This window comes from Euwallacea similis, chromosome 6, assembly GCF_039881205.1.
Source record: "Euwallacea similis isolate ESF13 chromosome 6, ESF131.1, whole genome shotgun sequence".
Classification (NCBI taxonomy): domain Eukaryota; kingdom Metazoa; phylum Arthropoda; class Insecta; order Coleoptera; family Curculionidae; genus Euwallacea; species Euwallacea similis.
Genome location: NC_089614.1, coordinates 896235 through 916249, shown reverse-complemented (window position 1 = coordinate 916249; position 20015 = coordinate 896235). Strand labels below are relative to the sequence as shown.

Sequence of the window (20015 nt, the reverse complement as noted above, 5' to 3'; positions counted from 1 at the left end):
AACATGGTTAATCCATCTGCACTTTCCTTATTTATATTCATCTTATTAAACTTCCGCTGTAGTCGAAAAATCTTTCGGGATTTAGTGATTCAGGGATGGCCTCGAAAAGTCCAGTGACCTCGACGCAAGTAGAAACACATTGAGTCGAGCCGGTTCGCGCCTATTCTCCTCAGCTCCTTTTATCAGTTTGCGATGTTGCCAGGTTTCGGAATAGCCAAAATTTCGGAGAGTCCTCGGAAGCGTCCGCAAGACCAAGGAGTGTGTTGATGTTAACATCAAGCAAATAGACCTTCATCAATGGCTTCTTTGAAAATTCGGCATTTTGGTGAAATTTCAATAGTTTTCGAATTTTTTTTCTAGTCAGTTGCTTATTATTTAATCTGAGTGACAACACCGCTTCATCTGAATTTCAAAAATTCTTTTTTTGTGAAAACCCTCCCAAGAAAACTCTGATTAAAGTTGGGAGGCGGTTGAGAATGGGGTAAGGTTTCATATAGCGCAATTTACAATATAAAAATTTACTAATTTATTGAAAATCAATTAAGAAAACAATTGATTTCATTGAAAAATGTTGATACCCAACGTCGATTCACGCACCATCAGACATCATGTAGCATCCCCAAGACCAAATGAGGTTTTTGACCATTTCTCTGCGTGTATTGCCCACAAGAATAGGCAGATCGAACCTGTTTGGTGGGTTTTTTTCATATAATTCGTTTTATTAACATAGACAGTAAATTTAGTGGCACGGTGGGCCCTTTCGGGATGGGCCACTTTCGAAGACCCACCATGGAACCTAATACTTCTCGATGGGCTGTGCGTGGCATGTTTTAAGGATTCCTCTCATCGATTTCGATTATGTTATTAGATGAATTCGGGGGTTATTTTCTTTAGTTTGTTTGTAATTTCGTCGATAATGACGGTCGTCTTAAAAACACAAATAAAAGCGCCCACAAAAGCTTTTAAATTTGAGAGCGTGTCGCTTTCTCACCCCATATTTTTGACAACGGAGGCACGTCGCCGGGGATCCACCCATGCGTGGGGCTGGGTAATTTTAGAATTCCGCAAAAAATAATTATATCGAGCGATAGACATTATGCATCGTGTTCTTCAGTGTGTAAACACACATGTAAACCTGGCAATACTTTACGAGATTGGATTTCCGGAGATCGCCTGTTCACGAACTACCTATACGCAGCACACCGGATGTGCCAATAATAATCATTCGGTCAACGTTTTTAAATCGAATCTGGACCTTGATTTATAGATTTCTATTAAAGCTGAGGCTGATAAACTTTGACACTAACTTCAGATACGTTTCGTAAGACGTTGCATCACACTAGCAGGGTTATTCTCCCCATAAAATGCACCATACTTCCAGGAACAAATAAATTCGCCTCCCACACAACTATTTTTAACCTCAAGGAACAATCAGGACTCCTGTGCGAAATTTGAAGCCTCCAAAGCAAAGCCAAAGATCATTGAACCGGCTTCAAGAGAAGGCCGGTTTCCGCTTCTATTTTCGCAGCTGTTTGTGTTTCTTGGGTAAACGTTGCTATTTCACTTTCACTGGTGCAGACAGACGTGCGAAACCTATTAAAGTCACCCTCTATGAAGTCCACATGACGTCAAACACCAACGCCCAAATGGCACGTCGAAAAAAACGGAAAACTAGCTGAAACTGATACCATGTGGGGGTTGTTTTTTCGGGCTGTTTCAGGAAACAGTGTTCGTGCTATTAGGTAATGGTAGAGAGAATTTTACGGACTGACCTTATATGTTATTTGATATTTAGAAACTACAGATCTCGGGGAACAGTCGCAGCATGCATGTCCCTATACTTACCTACTTACCTTTCACCGTTTTTGAGTTTTAGAGCCTCGAATTTCAGTGTTTCCATGCGACAATTTTCGGTCTTACTCGTGTACTTTTGTGTTTAAGCCAAGATGCCAAACCCATGGCTCCTTTCTAGAGCTTCGCGCTGAATAGAAAATCAATTAGAAAGTTCATTGAAATGTAAGTTTGTTGACCTTATTTTCGGTACAAAAACAATTTATGATTATCGCCTTATCTTTGCAACGTCTAAACTGTGACTTTTCGAAATTTACCCATGGCTTGCGCAACCCGAATAAGAACAAGCCGCACAATGGCAGTTCAAAACCTTATCAGTCTCGTGTCCTAAATTTGGATGGAAACAACAATGACAAAATTAATGCTAGCTCATCGATTTTTCATGAAAAAACACATGAGAAGTACTTACCTAATTGGATATGCATATAGCTCAGATACATACCTATACCTCCTTTGGTGATGGTCATATTATGAACCACCGGGAATTCATGCATAAAGATAAAGATAACAATGACACCTAAAAGAACTACAAATAGAAAGAAAGGTTGGGAATTTTCGGGCACAAATTAGCCCATGCAAAAAGGTTACTCCAAGGGTTAGTCCGATACCCTTTGGTGCATAAAAAGTTTGCATTGTCTAAAGTTCGTTATAAAGTGCATTCAAAGCTTATAGCTGAGAAACTTGTTGCTATCAATGCGAATAAAGCGCGAAGGATTCCCAAAAGGGACGTTAGGGCCGATGCATTGTGCCATAACTAGTCTTACCGGTATCTTAAGGACCGTTTTTTGTCCATCTTGCCATTTGGACATTAGAAAAAGCTTTGGATAAGGGTTACAATGTGTGCACCAAAATAAATTATGGGATATTTCTTTTTGTGATTTGTGTGAGTCTTCATAACCACCATCGAATAATCTGAAAATACCCTGAAATTGCATTTTTTACTTCCAAAGCAGTGTGTCAGTAGGGCTCCCACCTGCTATAACGCTTCTATAACAGAGCAGACGGAAACCCTTTTTTGAAAAGGGTTGGCGGCCAAATTTGCCTTAATCTAAAACAGATCGTCGATGGTAAAAAACCCTTTTGACCCTTTCCGATCAAACTTAATATTTACCATCCGAAATCTAGGTCAAACTACTGAAAGTGCCATAATAAGCAAATGGTGCGCCATTTGGGAGGAAATTGAATATGTCTTGTAGAGAAGGGTTTTAGCTGTTGATGAAGGGAACATATTGGATGTGTATTTGATAGAGACAAATAAATTAATGTGTTAGGAGCAGCTTGCTTAAACCACTTTGCATCATAGGCAATAATGTGAAATTTTATGGTTAAAGTTTAAAATTGGGATTTTTCATAAATGAGCCATTTGGATATCTACCCCTTTGGCTTTTGCTGTACAGCTGCTCGAAGGTTTCTACCGCGAGTGCACCTTGAGTGGTCGGAATTTAAATATAATCCAAAAGGAGCTTTTACTTCCCATCAACTGAAAACTGCTGATAAACATTTTCTAATGCAGTTCACCTGCACATGCATGCCCTGCCTTTCTCGTGGACGAAATATTGGGTTATAATTAACCCTGATTTCGGTAGCTTGTTCGTTCATGGGCAGGTGTTTTTTAGTGAAATAATTTTTTCATATTGAAAAAAACGCCCATACAAGTAGCGAAAATCAGAGAATTTTTCCTAACTTTAACAAGTAAAATGACAGTTTTCGGCACAGAAACCAATGAGCCAGTGAGTTCTATTACATAACTGTAGTTGCACACATGTGGGGGGAAACTTGGATAAATTTCTGCCTTTTTTGTTATTTACTCATTAGGAAATGCTAATTTACGTATTATATGATATAATTTAAGTAATTCGTGTCATATTGTAGGACTTCAGTTTGCTCGTACCGCAGAATCCCAATTCTCACACAAAACTAGGCATAACTGATTAAACATATTTTAAATTGTATTAAATTGTCACGAGCTTTCAGATTAAGTAACGTGATTTATTGTTATTGTGATATTTATGACAAATTTGCGTGTTTCCATAAGTAAAATAAATAAATAATTTAAAAACAAAATGGAAAAAAGATTCCTTCGAGCCGGATTTGAACCAGCGACCTATGGATCTCTACAAATAACATCCCACTACAGTCCACCGCTCTACCAACTGAGCTATCGAAGGTTATATACAACGTCAAGTGTGGACATTTACTTTCGATTTATAAAAACTAACATGAATTTAACAATAATTCCTTAGATGACGTAATTTCTGTGATACATTGTGTTCAAACTCAGGACACTCGACCTGGATGCATGTTTTGCACTAAAAAACAAAATTCGAAAAAAATTTAATTGGTTGAGAACTGGGAGAAAAACTCAAATTACCAAAGAAAGGTATCAAGAGCAAAAGACATATTTAACCGTAGAACTATTGGACATTTTGAAAAATTTCTATTTAACTTCATGGTGAGGGTCAAAATTAAAGCAGAGGCACAGGGAAGGGATGTCTGAGCTTGAAGTGCTACTGACGTTATTACGCCCTGTTTCCAGTGAGTCTCCTTCAAATTTCGATATTTGGCGCAGGTTACCGTTAAAAGTAAGATAAGGCTAGGGTGCCGGGGAAGAGGTTTGAGTTTGACTTCGGCTTACCATCAGTTTTATTAATGCAATAGATGATTTAAGGAATCATTTTAAGCATGAAAAGTAGCAAGAGCTACGTTACCATAATTAATAAACTCTAGTTCTCTAGCCTACTTCTGATCTCGTTTCAGGGCTGCGTCCCAGAATCCTCTGGATCAGATCTCAAGATAGTCAACTTCAAAAGTCTGCGCTTACTCCCCTCCCCCATGAATCAAATCATCTCGATTGAATAAGTGAAAAGATAAGTAAAAGCCAATTTCAGATCGGACCCAGAACTGCCCAGTCATGTTACGCTCGGAGAACCATCTTCTGTATTGAAGTGAATGTTGTGACTGAAAAGCATGACGCAAACGTTTTTGGGATGGGTTAGGCCTGACCAACGTCTGGGTCGTCGCGATTGTTTTCCTTGGGTGTAATTTCATAATTTTCCGTTTCCTCTGTTGGATCACGGTTTATTACTGATAATGATGGGGCGATTAAAATAAGAGGTGAACTGTAACGTTAATGGTCCCTCAAAGAAATTTATAGTAAAAGATTGCTCATCCCTCACATTATACTTACTCAAAGTTACTTTTTAATTTTAAACCCCCAGACCGCAACAATAACCGTAAAATCACCCTATTGAGTATGAAAACTACCTGAAAATTCTCGATGCAAAATATTGGGTTACCTAATGCACTTGTTCGCCTGTCTCCCACAAAACGGGGTTGTTTGCCCTGTCCAAATTGGCTACAAAAAACCCTGATGAGGGTGAGATTGGCTTATCTATTTGACGTTAAATTTCAGATATATAACGGTCCCAAAAGAGCCATTTCGAGTTGGTACCTCATAGCGGTACCTCGAGGGCCTGAAGGGCGCAATCAGTTCGCAACTCTTTAGTTAATGGGTTCCTGGTTCCGTGGGAAAGTTTTTGGGACCGGTTATAATTAAAAAGGGTATAATAATAACGGTACTGGATAGAGAATGGTTGCGAATTCTTCAGGGGATAATGATAGGTGATCAACGAGTTACTAACGGCATCTGTATTGGATGTGATATAATAATAAAGGGGATAGTTAATAAAAAAATAGCGTAGCCCATTATCATTACATACATTTATATAACCAACACCTCTATTTATCTATAAACATACCACGGTTACACCAGGAAAAATTCCATCCCTCAAATTCCTCATCAACGACTCGAGAGGAGCTAATGCAGGGATCTATGTACCAAAAGACCTCAGATATCAGCGAAGCTGAGGAAATGAATTTGAACTGCCAGAACCCTTCTTCAAATCCCTCAGAAACCTTATTTTGCGTTTCGACCATTTGATTATCGATGGAGCTCTTGAGAGTGTTCAAGCGCAAAAAAATTGTGATAGTTATTTTTTTGGAAAGGCGCAATATAGTGAAGATTTTCGTTGGGTGTATTATGCGGTTCACAGCCTCAGAGATGGGGAAACTCCAGGTTTTTCTTACTTGAATTATTACTGATACTCTGATTAGTATTCATATATGGTGTATGGTAGTACCAAATCCAAAAATTAGTTTGTCAATTTGAACACACTTACCTTTACAATAAAAACTAGATATGCTTAATCGATTCGATATCGAGATCGATCGATCTCGAAATTCAGTCACATACAAATACTTTCTGTTTGTCTGGTAGGCGGAGCACTTTTAAAACCATTGCACCAATTGGAACCGTTGTACGTGCCGATTACACAAATATCATTGTTTTGACGGGCGAGAGCTTGGATTTGCTTGGACTATAGATATTTAAAAATGGCGCTCATCCTAGGCAGAGGAATTATGGTCTTAAACAGGTAAAGATAAAGCATAAATCCACATACAGACTTGATGTCGTGTTTCACCATACCCCATCATCACGAATATTTCAATTCTTTATACCGCAGACCAACGCATTGTATTTCTGCGAGGGTAGAAATTTTCATTCAAATCAATTTACCAACAGACTAACTGTAGTATTGAAGATGGGACTAATGCTGGTAAGGAAATGGGTATTGTCCCATCCACATTCTCTCCCTTCTATTAATAACACTACTCTTCAGCTACTCTAACACTTCAAGCCCAGAAAATCCCGCGCAAATGTTGAAATGCTGATATACCTCATTGCTTGCACTGGAAGGTCGTCATGGTCCGCAACAAGTTCTAATCAATTTTACATAATTTATATAGGTATAAAGGTTTGGTTCTCCTTCGGATATGTGTTGCTTAAAATTCAAATAATGTCAGCCATAAGTCTCCAGCTTTCGTAGTTATCAGTAAGGTCAATCAAAGACTAGTGGCTATAAAATCCTTCGCTTGAAAGAAAAAAGGGTTTCAGGCAGATTCAGAAGGATTTGTCGATGAAATTCTGTGGATATACAGTTTGTTTGCAAAAGAATTGCACTGATCTTTAGTATAAGGTGCTCAACAATTTCCAAGATAAAGAATTTTGCTACGTGATTTGCCTGAGGCAGTTAATCCTGTATTGGTTACCTACGTATGTCTTAGGCTATAGACATCTATTTCTGAACAAATTTACCCGACTCTTATCTATAATGCTAGCTTATGATACAGACAATCCTGTGGAAAGAAAACTGGATTTATTAATAAGATGCTCTAACACCAGTCCTCTAGAAATGAACACTTCTGGGACGAATAAAGGTAGCGAATGTCGCAACTAGGCATAGTAAACTGTGGAAATTTTATATGTAATCATAAATTTCCGCAAAAAAAATATAAATAATAATAAATATAAATTACACAGTTTACTATACCTAATTGCAGCATTCACTATATTACCGTTTCAACATATCTTTAAGTCAATCGGGGCGAACATAGTTAGATATTTTAGCAAATACCTCTTAAACTATTGTTCCTAATAAAAAAAACTGAAGAGACAAAAAAGTTAATAAAAGACACACGGGATTAAATTAAGTTAATTAATAAAATCTAAAAATGTCATAAAAGAGTTCTGATGTAAAATGTTGACAGCGACCACGAGAAAAGTAACGCCCTGTGGAGTATTTTAAATAACTGTTATTTCAGTTTGCTTGTAACGCTAAATTGATTGTTACAACCAATTTTGAGTTAATTATCTTTACAACTAACAGAGAAATTAGTGAAAATCGAAAAAAAATGAAACTTCAACACCCTGTAAATAAAAATGGAAGCGATTTAGGACATGCCTTTATATGAAGTTTTTATCTTAAAATAAGCTCATGATTCACCCATTTTATTTTTTACCATTAATTAAGAAACACCCTGTTTAGTCTTCGCGGATCTCTAAGCACTTCTAATAGACTAAAAACACCCTGTATGTTACAGGGATAAAACTGTTTGTCTGCAGAACTATTGTTAGTACATACCGACAACAATATGGAAATTCAAACCATCTGAACCTCAGATTTGAAAATAAAAAAATTACTAAACACCGATTTTGATACGAATAGTCAAGAGAAAATAGGCACAACGTATCATTTTCAATATTTAGATCAAAAAATTGATTCTAATTGCACGTCAATGCCGTATCCACGCACACAACAATTTATTATAATAATTTGATAAACAATAAATTACAATTTTGATTTACGCCCCCTTCCATAAAAAAACTCATGTCCAGTATCGGACTAATCGTGTATTTGTTCCCTTAATTAATCTAAACCAGTCAAAACATAAAATGACTTCGTGGTGGTTCGTAGCCTGGCACCTTATTTGCTGTGCAATCCAAACTAAAACCACAGATTGTTCGCCACTGCAGAGATGTTTATCTGGAACCACAAAGACTCAAACAATGTTTGTGTTTGCACGAAGTGGTACCCAATTCGATGACGCAATATTACAAGACGTTCACAGAAGCAAAATAGCTCTGCTTAATGTGAACCTGAAAGAGGCGAAGGCAAATTTTTTAATTCAGCAAATATCCAAAGCCACTCATAAGAAAATCATAATTTTCGTTGAAGATTTGGATGCTTTAAAGAAAGTAATTAACCAAAATCATTATGTGAGACGAGGAGCGCAGGTTACCATTATCTGTTTACTGAATCAAGACTCTAGAACATTAAGACTTCAAGTGTTTACCATGATCCTTCCGCCCTCAGAGAACGTTGCGCTAATTCTGAAAGAAGCGGGATCGACTTTGAGTAACTCTCCTAATTGTTCTAACACCCTTCATTCCTTGTTAAGATTTAATCGTGAGACAGAAAATTTCCGTTTGTCTGCTTTTAACAGCGTTACCGTTAGAAAGAAAGGAAACATCTACCAAGGAGCTGACATGGATATTGTTAATCTTATGTTAAGCCATTTAAAATTGCAACTTAAGTTCATAGCCCCCATGGATGGATATGCTTTTGGGGAAGAAATTAATATGTCTGGAGCTCTAGGACAGATAGCCAGAGGGGAAGCTGAAATGATACTCAATTCCGCTATTTTTAGTTCCGATTTGCAGCTAGTAAAGTTAACCTAATGGCTTGAAAATATGTAATAAATAATATTGTTTTCTTGTAGGTGGACCATACATATCCATTTATTCGTGACGATTTTATCATCCTAGTGCCCAAGACCTACGCCCCGCACCATGCACAGTTTCACCCAGAAATCGTGGCTCTCCTGATAATCCCTATAATCCTCCTTGTGTTTCTATATTTCAAGTTATACCAGAAACTCAGCATCATCGACACTTGTCTGATTTTAACTAGGATACTAACTACCAGAGCCATCAAAGATCGAAATCAATCTCAACCTTTCCGGCTTATGTATGCCATAATTTTAATGTTAACGTTCTTCGGCAGCACGCTATTCTCATGGCAGGTATTCTCACACAAAACCCAAGCCTCCTTCTTAGTTAAAATCGGAACCATAGAAGAATTTTCTCAGACTCAAATAAGGCTATCAGCGAGGCCTGGATTGATCAAGAGCCTTAGAGATGCTTTGCAAAACCATACCTTAAAAAACTCTATTCTCTCTCGCATTTATACTTACCCTTTCAGTATAAATGAGTTTAAGCGCGAGTGGGAGGAAATACAAAATTGCAGCAACCATGCTGTAGTATGCAGAACCAACACTTTTGCTTATTATCTGCATTATCAGAGAATTCACTCGAAATACGTTTGTTATAACCCAGTGCAAGAATCGCTGATGCCATCCCTGAACTCTTACATTATAAGCTTGAGGAACCCGCATCTAGAAAGACTCAATTCTATTCTTTCTAGAATAGTAGAAGCAGGTTTGGTTCTGAAGTTTAATCGATTGGTTCATGGGCCTGACCTAGGACATGTATGGGTTCCATTTAACAAGAGAATAAATCTGGTCTTCGGGGTTGTGTTTTTGGCCGGATTAGGGGTCGCATGCTTGGTTTTTGCTGCTGAGCTGATTGTTTATACTTTATTACGTTAATGGTTTAGAGAAAAAAAAATTAAAAATCTCTAATGATGTCATCTCTGAACTCTCCTTAAGGAATTCGCACCTTGAATGCAGAACTCAATTTTGTTCTCCCTAGAACAGCAAAACCACTTCGTTTTATCTAATAGGAAAACATTTTTTTTTGCCACTGTACAACAGGGAAATTGGTTAAAATTTGCAACGCTTTATCTTTCACCCTGTATTCCCATCCCGATCCCGATCGTCCGAAATTCTTTCTCTGTAACATTATTATGGTACCAGCTACATATGAAAAGAATTCCACAATAATACTTTTGTCGCGTAAGCTTCAAATTTTAATAAAATTTCGCCATTTTACCTCCTCGGGAGCACCACAATGCGACGCAGTTATGAACTTGCACCTCCTACGCAACCTACTTTGAGACACAGATGCGCAGCAAATCCCGAATTCTGCCAACACTGAACAGCAAATCTTTTGATGTTACCGCCCTTGGACCGAACGGCAGCGAAGGTGAATCGAACACAAAATTTTCATTTGGTTCCACTTAATCGCACTCATATTAAACAAATTTAGAATTTTTTCTCGGTATTCGATGTTCGTTCAGTGTTCGTTCGCTCAGCGTTCTCTCGCTTAGAGAATACGGACACTTTTACGCATTGTCGTTGTCGCAAGGTCCCCTAGAGTTCAACGTTCAAAGTCAGTTTTTCTTGGAACTGCAGAGGCAGGTTGGGTTCTAAGGCGTTGGTCGGATTGGTTTATTTTATAGGCCTGAGTTAGGAAGTTAGTAATTTAACAGGAGAGTAAATTTGGAGGTTCAGGTTTTGATCGTTTTGGTCGAGACGTGTGTTATTATTTTAAATCGTTTTATCCTCTATAGTAAAGCGAAATGCCAACATGTGTAACACAAAATCTATACCCTAATTGCGGTAATGATCGAATAATAAAAAATTCTCGACAATTGAATATTCCATTAAAAGGAAGGTCCCTTACGGTTTGCACGAACGTCCATTGCCGTGCAAATTTCCATTTCCTTTAAAAATTTACAGACTCTTTAAATCTCCCCTATTTAATCAACACAGTGAAATGGAGTACCGAAATAGATTTATTACCTTCAGCAATAACAACAATAGTGTCATGAATTTTTGCCGTATTTTTAGAGTCCTGAATAATGGAATGGAAAATGTCACGCCAATGGTCATTAACGAAAATAGCTGCAAAATGCGTGTCTGTTCATCTACGTATAATGGCAACTTTTCTATGTCGGATATCGATTGTAAATTACTGTAATTGTCGTGAAAAGCCAATGCGCATTGCTAATTAATTATTAATGATGCGCGATATCAAATGGGACCCCCTGTGCATACAAACAAAACTTGCGGCAAGTTTGCATGGGTTAATGCGGGTGAGGGTACAAATCGCTACACGGGGAATTGGAAAAGTACGCATCAATTAAACGTTAAATATGGCTCTTATCTATTTATTATCAAACAGCTCACGTCTCAGATCGGTTAAACATAATGGTTAAAAAGTCTTCATTATGGTCTTTAGGCGGCTCTTCACATTAATGAACATCTTTCAGAAATTTTCGATTTAAAGATAGACAACGCTATACTTAATGCATTCACTTTCTCAAAAAAACCATTGTATACATTGTTCACGTTAACAATGCAATGACGTTAAAGGTCAAAATTTTGCGGAGTTGTCGAGTTGCACAGAAGCTTTATCACGCAAATTCGGACATAAACAACCAGAAACCAACAGCATATGCGCAGTTGACAACGCCGCGGTCTCTTGTCAACATTATAAAAAATTGGAACCTCGTAAAGACACGTAGCCTGTGCGCATTGAAAAAAGCTGGGCAAAAGCTTATGTTAAATAGATGCAGTTAAATTGACTCAAATCATCCTCTAAATAATTAATTTTCCCGATGTTGTAAATAAAGTAAGACTATAGAGACATTAAATTTTTATGTTGGCAACATAAATATCCAAAAATGACGTCATTGTGTAGGTAACATGAACAACGTATATCAAAAGACATATGGCAAGTAAATTTTATCTGTCTTGAGGCGCGGTTCGCATCAGGTGCCCTTTTTCCCATAACCCTTTCGTCCTAGATCTCTAATGAGCCGAAAAGGGGTTCGCACAGATTGCCCATCGTCAAAGGTGCGCTTTCATAAGATGGGGTTGCAGGTAAATTACGGAAGATGAAAAAATAATGGGGTTAATTGGTTGAATGTCGGTCGTCAGTTCGCCACATGTGGAACATTTGCCGAGGGGCAGTGAAATGTGAAAATTATTGTCTTTGTACCTTAATATTGTTACCTTTGCGTCATGGAAATGTGACACTGCCAGATGGCCAGTGAGTGCGGCCGTTACCAAAGCTCCTAAAATAAAGGCAAATACGCCCTGCGATCAGTTAAGGATCTCTCCTGGAACTTTGCCTTTCTGATTAATTAAATATTTATTCGCCTAGTGATTTGTCTGATTTATTTCCTATAACAAGAAATGGCCGGGGACATTTGCCTATGTGCCATTAGAGTGTGTGATATATTATAGATTCACGTCCGAATGTTGGCTATTGATTATCCATTAGGCGGAAATGACCAATTCTCCATGGAACGCTAATGCATAGTTGAGGCAAAACTTTTAAGTGGGACGGGGTGGAGAAAGTACAATTATTCCTGCTTGTCTATAAGTAATTATTTACGATCTACATTATAAAAAAATTCAGGAAAACTATTTCGAAAAACTAATAAAATATTTCAAAGCAAAATCTAGATGTTGGTGATAAATTTAGAATAACTTGTAGCTCTAATTTCAGATATGTATTTTCTGCAAAGCCTTTAGGCCGAAACGAAGAATTTCGGCCTATAAAACGGCCAACCCCACCTTATAACTGCTTTGTCTATTTGATTTACGTTTCACCAATCGTTTTTACAACAAAACTTTTATAGCCATTAATTCTCATTCTCATCCAAACTCTTTATTCTATTCTTATTTTACGACCCGATACAGGTGATCGTAACTAGAAGCTTTGGCGGGAGGGTGCGAAACTACGGGGTTGCGCACCTGCAGTTCATAACTAGCTTCTTTTTAGGTTAATTTGGTGTTTTGACTACTGTTTTTAAAGCTTTTTTTCTAATGTTTTAGGCATTGTATTTGTGCGTGATAATAGGGGAATGCCGACGGGGCAAGAAATTTGGTGGTAGTTATGTGGAGATAAATTAATCCACCTGCTGAGAGCTACCTCTTTCCCTTTTTTTTCCGCAATCCTTTCTTGGCTTTTTCTGGCTGCCTTTGATCACCAAATTTAGTTCCTTTAAATGACAGGGCAAGATGATAAATTATAAATAATTAATTTAAAAGGGGGGGCGCAATCGAATGCCTTCGAGACATCGCGGAAACTGCATCAGTCAATCTACACTGAAAAATCCAGGATTCTTTTAAATTTCTCCTTCCAGTGGAATTAAAAATAGTACGAACCGGGAAAAGTTAAATATTTAGATGATCTGTAATTTAGGTAGAGCGGATTCAACGTATCCAAGATTAGCCTAGGGTCGTTAACCCTGAACCCTGAAGAAAAGCAGGGGTGGAACAATGCGTAGGCCAAACAGAGGACATTTCTACCTGCCCCATTGTGTGCGTGTCTGGCAGGCATTCATAAGCAAATAAACATGCGTGTGTCTATGTGTCGGAAATGGCGGTCTTTTGTTGGTTCTGGAGGTGGAGATTATTGTTCTTCGTCATCATACAAAAATTTCAAAAATTCAAAAGCACATTTGAGGCAGAGCTCTTCATCGACACTGACACGTTGCCCTAATTTTTCCAATACTGCGACTCCCATGACTTCTGAATTCCCTAGGCCTCACTTTTAGTTTTTTTGAATAAACTCGTTCCAAATCGACTCCAGATTACCCTCTGAGTCTGTAAAAATCCTCTTCTCAAAAATGAAACAATTTCGACGAGAATTAGCCAGCAGTGTTATGGTCTAATCCCGGATTTGCATAATCCCGTCACGTGCCTGTACATCAACTAATAAAAACGGCCTTACAGGACCAATTAAACTGCCAGACAGGCATGTGCACTTTCAAACGGCCCGGAATTAAGCCCACATGCAGACAAGCCCATCAGTACCATTTCGGCCCATAAAAAAAATAACTCGGTTCATTACAGTTTTTTGGCGATATGCGGGACAATTCGATCCGAACCGCATGTCGTGGGATTAAATGGGAAAACTGCGTATAAATCAGTGCGTCATTGTGCCCCACTATGGGGGTAGTTAATAAAAAAATAAAACGTCTGGTGGGTGAGTCTGCCCCGGAGATGATTCGAGCCTGGACCATTCTTCTCATAGAGATTCCCCCCGTATCTTCCGACCTCCGAATATGTTTTTAATGTTCCCCGGTAATTTAAAATTCAAGTTCTGATAGGCAGGCCAACCCGTATGCCCTTAGCTAAACGGCTTATAAAGGAGCCGTTAATTCCCTCCTGTAATTATTGCGGTAGACGATGGGAGTATGTGTTATGGTTTAAATGGGATGTAATTAGGAACCGAGTATTTTAGAGTTCAAGGGCACCCGGTTTTAATGAGATTCTTTTCATGTCGCTCGGTTTACGTTGGTCTAGGCGGGCAGCATCCCAAGTAATAACAAACAAAGTGTTGAGGAATAAATCCTGCTGCTGTTGAGGCTGAAAATACAAATAAATCCAGCATTACAATCTGTGGGTGTTTACTGCCGTTTCAGATTCAGTTTAAACTAATGTGCAGTTAGTTATAGGCAGTAAAGCCATTCTTGTAAATACCTATAAGAACCTGGCCCATCTACCGATAATTTACTTGAAATTTGCTTTTCGATAGTTTTGGACCACAAAAATAGCATTCCAAAGGCCTTCACCTATCATGCAAATTAATTTCACAATTACCAGTCTTAAGTAGGTCGACTTGACCGGTTTCGTACAAGGTGAGGCAAAATAGTTATTATTTGTTATTGCCATGTCAATGGCCCTGTCCGTAACAGAATGTGTGTGTGGTTATTTGGCAAAAACTTGTTTGAATTAACAAATCAGATTAAGAAACTTTCTCAAGCAGTCTTGAAGCCCCGGTGAAATTGCCAATGGGAACCATTATAGAAGCGATTGAATGCGGAAATCATAACTGTTATTGCTTAATACTGGATATTTCAGAAGGTAAAATTGTGATTCTCTCCATCAACAGAAGGCATCGTGATTCTCTCCTCATTGTGAGGCTCTAAATTTTACTCCCTCCTCCCCGCCCAGTTCCATATCCCCCCTCCGCCCCACACTCCTTTTAAACTTTTTAACAAATATTTTTTTTATTCAAAAGCAGCATTAAATATGATAAAAATACTATCTTCTGAGATTTTTTATTTTTTAAATGTTGCTTGCGTCACCGGTAAGGCAAAACGGTCGATTTTAAAAAAAATTGAAACACGAGTTAAGCGACACCTCAAATTAAAGGTTTCTCAATACTACATTCAGTGATATATTACGATTCAAAACTTATCGATTAATTTTTAAGAAAACCAGCTATAACTTTAGCAAAAAATGCAATATAAACTCAGTTAATAAATAGTAAATGAAAAATGAAAAAACTTATTTTTTAATGAGAAATTGAATGAAAAATTGTGTTGTTCTTTTCGATTTTATACTCGCAAATTTTCTTTGGTTATTTTTTTTTCTCTTTTTTTTTAACCAAAGACTGTTTGTGAACACAAAATCAAAAATAAACCAATTTCTTAGCAAAAAACAAGTTTTTTCATTGTTTTTATTTTTGAGAGTTTGTATTCGTTTTTTACGAAATTTATAGTTGTATTTCTTAAAAACTAATCGATAGATTTTGACTTGCGTTACACAATTGAAAATAGTTTTGAAAGACCTTTGATTTGAGGTGAACCATGTTTCAATCTTAAAAAATCGGAAATTTTGCTCTACCGATGACGTAAGCAACATTTAAAAAAATAAACAAATGTTATAAGATAGTATTTTTTATCCTATTTAGTGCTGCTTTGAAATAAAAAATGTTTTTATTATAAAGTGAACGGGGGGGGGGACAATTTAGAGTCACACGGTATACAGTGAGCACTTGAAATCCATCGACCCCCCTCATAAATTTATTATTTAAAATTTTACAAAAAATTACAAATATAAAAGTTCTAGAGTTCCACTCGATTTCTTAGAACTTCATTTTTTAATGGGACACCCTTTATATTATAAAATTTTCGAGTTCTGCTGTGCAACAGTATATAGGGCAGAAGAAAGACATTCTTCAGATTTGGAATTTTTGGCCTCTACGCAAAAGTTGGTAGAACGAATATGAAGTAAGTAAATTCACTCTGAACATTCGTGCATGGAGATTTGCAGGAAAATCCCATGAATGAATGTCCGATTATGAAACAGGAAAAGACACATTTTAAGAAATGGCGGTGTCCAGAAACTCCCAAATACCTACCTGGAAAACTGACTGAAATGGTTGTCCGAACGTAAATGTTGTTCCACCACCTTAGAATGTAGATTCAAAGATGCAATAACATACAGGGTGTTCCATTTAAGAATCAAGTAGTTCAGGCTTAGAAGCACGTTTTTAGTAAGTTGATTTTCAGTCTTTAAAATGCACCCACCTGCCGCTCTTTCAGCAATTACCTCATAGCGATCGAAGAATTTTTATCTCTTAAATCAACATGCCTTCAGTTAATTTCCCCATATACAGGGTGTTCTTGAAAAGAATATCTCGAACCTTTATGAAGCTACAGATTGCTAAATTGCAAAATATTCTAAATTTTATGAGCCATTATCTCGGAAACTATTGGAGATAGGAATATTACATTCTTAGAATAACCGCCAGGATGCAAGAATGTAATAACAGCTTGTGCATCTCTTTTAAATAAGAAAGTTTCGGCATCTACAGGAAAAAGTAGAAATTTGACAATATTGCCGTCATCATGATTGAATCGAGCGCTACAATTAATCTCCCTGCAGAAAATTTGGTATTTTCTGCTTAAGTCCTTTTGCGAATATGCGACCATTCCCAGCTCTTTGAAAGATCCAACGTAAATAAATAAAGTCGCATTAGTCCAGTTTCACCCAAGAAACGTGATGGAACATTATAATATGATTTCTCCACATTTATCTGGAACACACTGTTTCAGTACTTTTCGACTCCTTTGATAACCGACGACCAGAGACTGCATCTCCAGAGTGGAATCTTTGGGTGAATGCCCCGACGAAAGTTGACTTAAGTCAACCACCACCCAACTCTTTCGATAAGCTCTCTGTTTATTTCAGCTCTAAACGCGAATACCAGCACACCCTCTTCTTGATGAGTGTAAATATACGGATCAGTGGCGTCGAAGGGACGCCATTGAAATGAAAAGTGGAAGTAATCAGTAATCGTCTTCAAAGTAATCGAATTCCTTGTAGAATTTTGCTATGGTTTCTTTAAATAAAAGTGATTCAATTATCTTTGTGACGAAGGTTAATCATTATGAAAATTGTGCATTGAACGGTTGTCGTTCATACAAATTGTCGAAATCATTCGGCGAACTATAAAATTATCTTCCAAGCATTATACAAAAAAGAAATTTAATTGCATCCACGGACTGTAACGTGAGGCCATCACAGACTGAAACGTCGCCAAGTTCACACTTTGTATACAATTCCAGACATAAAAATAGAAAGCCCAAATAAATAAAAGTCTGTGTACTGTCGGAGCAGTCAGCCAAAACTGGCCCCACCTTCCCCCCTCTTCCAAATATTCCAACATTCCCGATTTATTCGTTTTTTTGGCCGAATGCGCTGCGCTCAGTCGCGGCAGACCGCGCCGAACGCACCCCCCACCCCGCAGGGCCCCCCAATCGCACGCAATGGGTGTCCTCCAAAAGACCTCTAAAAGCTGGGTCATTGAATTTTGGACCGGATAGTGCGGTGCAGGACGCTTTGGCCTTGGCTCTCTGCAGATGATGATGCAGCGGAGCCCTGGGTTTATTACGTTTGCTGGGAGATACCGAACAGACAATACTCTAAATGTTATTATATAAGCTATTGTTCTTTATGTTTCGGTCAAAAGTACCGAAAAGAAAGTCACTTATGGAAACATTAATTTTTTATGGAGAAATTATGTATATAAGCAGGACTACTGCTCTTACAGAATGCTCAAAGGGTAGATTTTACATCCGAAGTACTTTGTCCGAAAATACTTTGTTATCGATAATCGAAATTCAGTTGCAATATTTCTTGGAATGCTCCAAAAAGTGGCATCAAAATTATAAGAAAATTGAAGGAATGCGTTAATTGATCAGCTTCTTCTTCGATGAGTAGGAACGGAGCAAGACGAATTTTTCTGAATGTCTCCGAAGAATTAGTGTCCTCTGTTACAAAATAGATTATTGATGGTAGTTCCATTCGTCCAATTCAAATCTGGAAAGTTCTTTAATTCGAATTTTCATTGGTACCTAGAGCTGATGTTCGTTTAACATACCTTTTGACTGTGTCCTCTTTTGCAGACCTCTCTCTCTAAATCCCATAAAAGACAGCCGCCTCCATCCTGTAGGGTCGCTAATTAATGAATGTGTGATTATAAATCCGTGTGTGATCCACCTTGTTTCGGATTAATATTATAATGGGCAATTTCAATCGCGGTTTAACTAATCATTGCTCTCAGCTTTCTGTTGTATAAACGAGTATTGTTCCTTTATATTTAAATTTTAAATTGCTTAGTCAGACGCCGACTAGTCCTGCTGCGGGTATTGTCACTGTAAAATTATGCTGCATGTGTCCGTCAGCATATTAGGTAGAATAAAAAGTTAGCGGTGTCTTCTGTATATCTTACCAATCTCAATGAACCTCGGGACTTCGGCTGCTTTAAATTTCTATCATGGTCTTCCATGGAAAACTATACTGCACCTAAAATCTTATACAGGTTGTCCTAAAAATATATAGACAAATTTTAAGGGGTTATGTGGGACATCAGTACAAACTTTTTTCTTTAATAAGCATATGCCCGCAAAAGCGCCGTTAGGACTGTAGAGCAAATAAAGTATTTTAAATTATATCAAATAACTAAATTAGTTCGTGATTTAGTTGGACACCACTGTCTTTCGCTGAACATTTTTTGTTTTAACAATGTTTGTTGATGGGGAACACAAACATTTCTTTATCACAATTAGACATTCCAAAGATGCCAATTTTAAGACCGTAGTAGGTATAATTTGTACGTTACGACTGGTTGGCATAGCAACATTGATTTTGTTGATTTTTAAATCAAAATTTGTATTGGAAATGGACGTTAACTTCTTATTTGAAGAACTTACAGATATGCATCGATGGATTAGATGGGAAGGTCCTGTAATCTGGCCCGCGCGCTCTCCCGATCTCAACACCCTGGATTTTTTCCTTTGGGTTTATTTCAAATCTCTGGTCTACCAAACTCCTATTCGTGAAGAGGAAGATCTCTTAGCAAGAATAATAGCCAGTTGCACACATCTAGAAGCTATTCCCGGAATATTCCATAGGGTCCGCGAGTTAATGAATCGACCGTGCAATCTTTGTATTAAAGCAAATGGTCAACATTTTGAACAATTACTGTAAGCCATCGTTTATATATAAATAAAACAACGTCTAACACGAACAAAAGTGATTATAATGACCAAAACCATATTGACTTTTTTCTGTTCCAATGGCTCATTTACGGGCATATGTTTATTTAAGAAAAAAAGTTTCTATTGATGTTTCCCACTATCCTTTAAGGTTTGTGAGCGTATTTTTGGGACACCCTGTGTAGTATTTACGCGTTTGATTCTGGAGAATTGTTTATCAACGTGAGAATTTCATAAGTATTACAATTTATCAAAAGGCTTAATTCGGCCTGAAAACAGTGCATAAATAGCGAAAAAGAAAGAAAGCTACACCCACCTTCGGCATAATCGCCTTAAAGGTACCAAACACAAAGATCTTGCGCAAATTTGGGTATTATTATCCGGAACCCTCCGAAGGGTCTTTTCTTATAGAGTGTTAAAAGTACTTAATACGTCTAGAAATGTCACAGCTTAGTCTGGGTTTCAGAGGTGTCTAAGTTCCTACAACTAGACTATTCACCCACATTTTACTCTAAAATGCTGAACGGTTGAGAAAAATAATTTTAGAAGTTCTACCTG

The 20015-nt window shown here is 37.6% G+C and overlaps 1 non-coding gene across 1 annotated transcript; it reads right to left on the bottom strand.

The window, feature by feature from the left end:
- Positions 1–3927: 3927 nt before the first annotated feature.
- TRNAY-GUA (transfer RNA tyrosine (anticodon GUA)) lies at positions 3928–4019 on the bottom strand. Its single transcript is given in 2 exon segments — positions 3928–3963; positions 3983–4019. It is a non-coding gene; the product is annotated as a tRNA-Tyr (tRNA).
- Positions 4020–20015: the final 15996 nt, after the last annotated feature.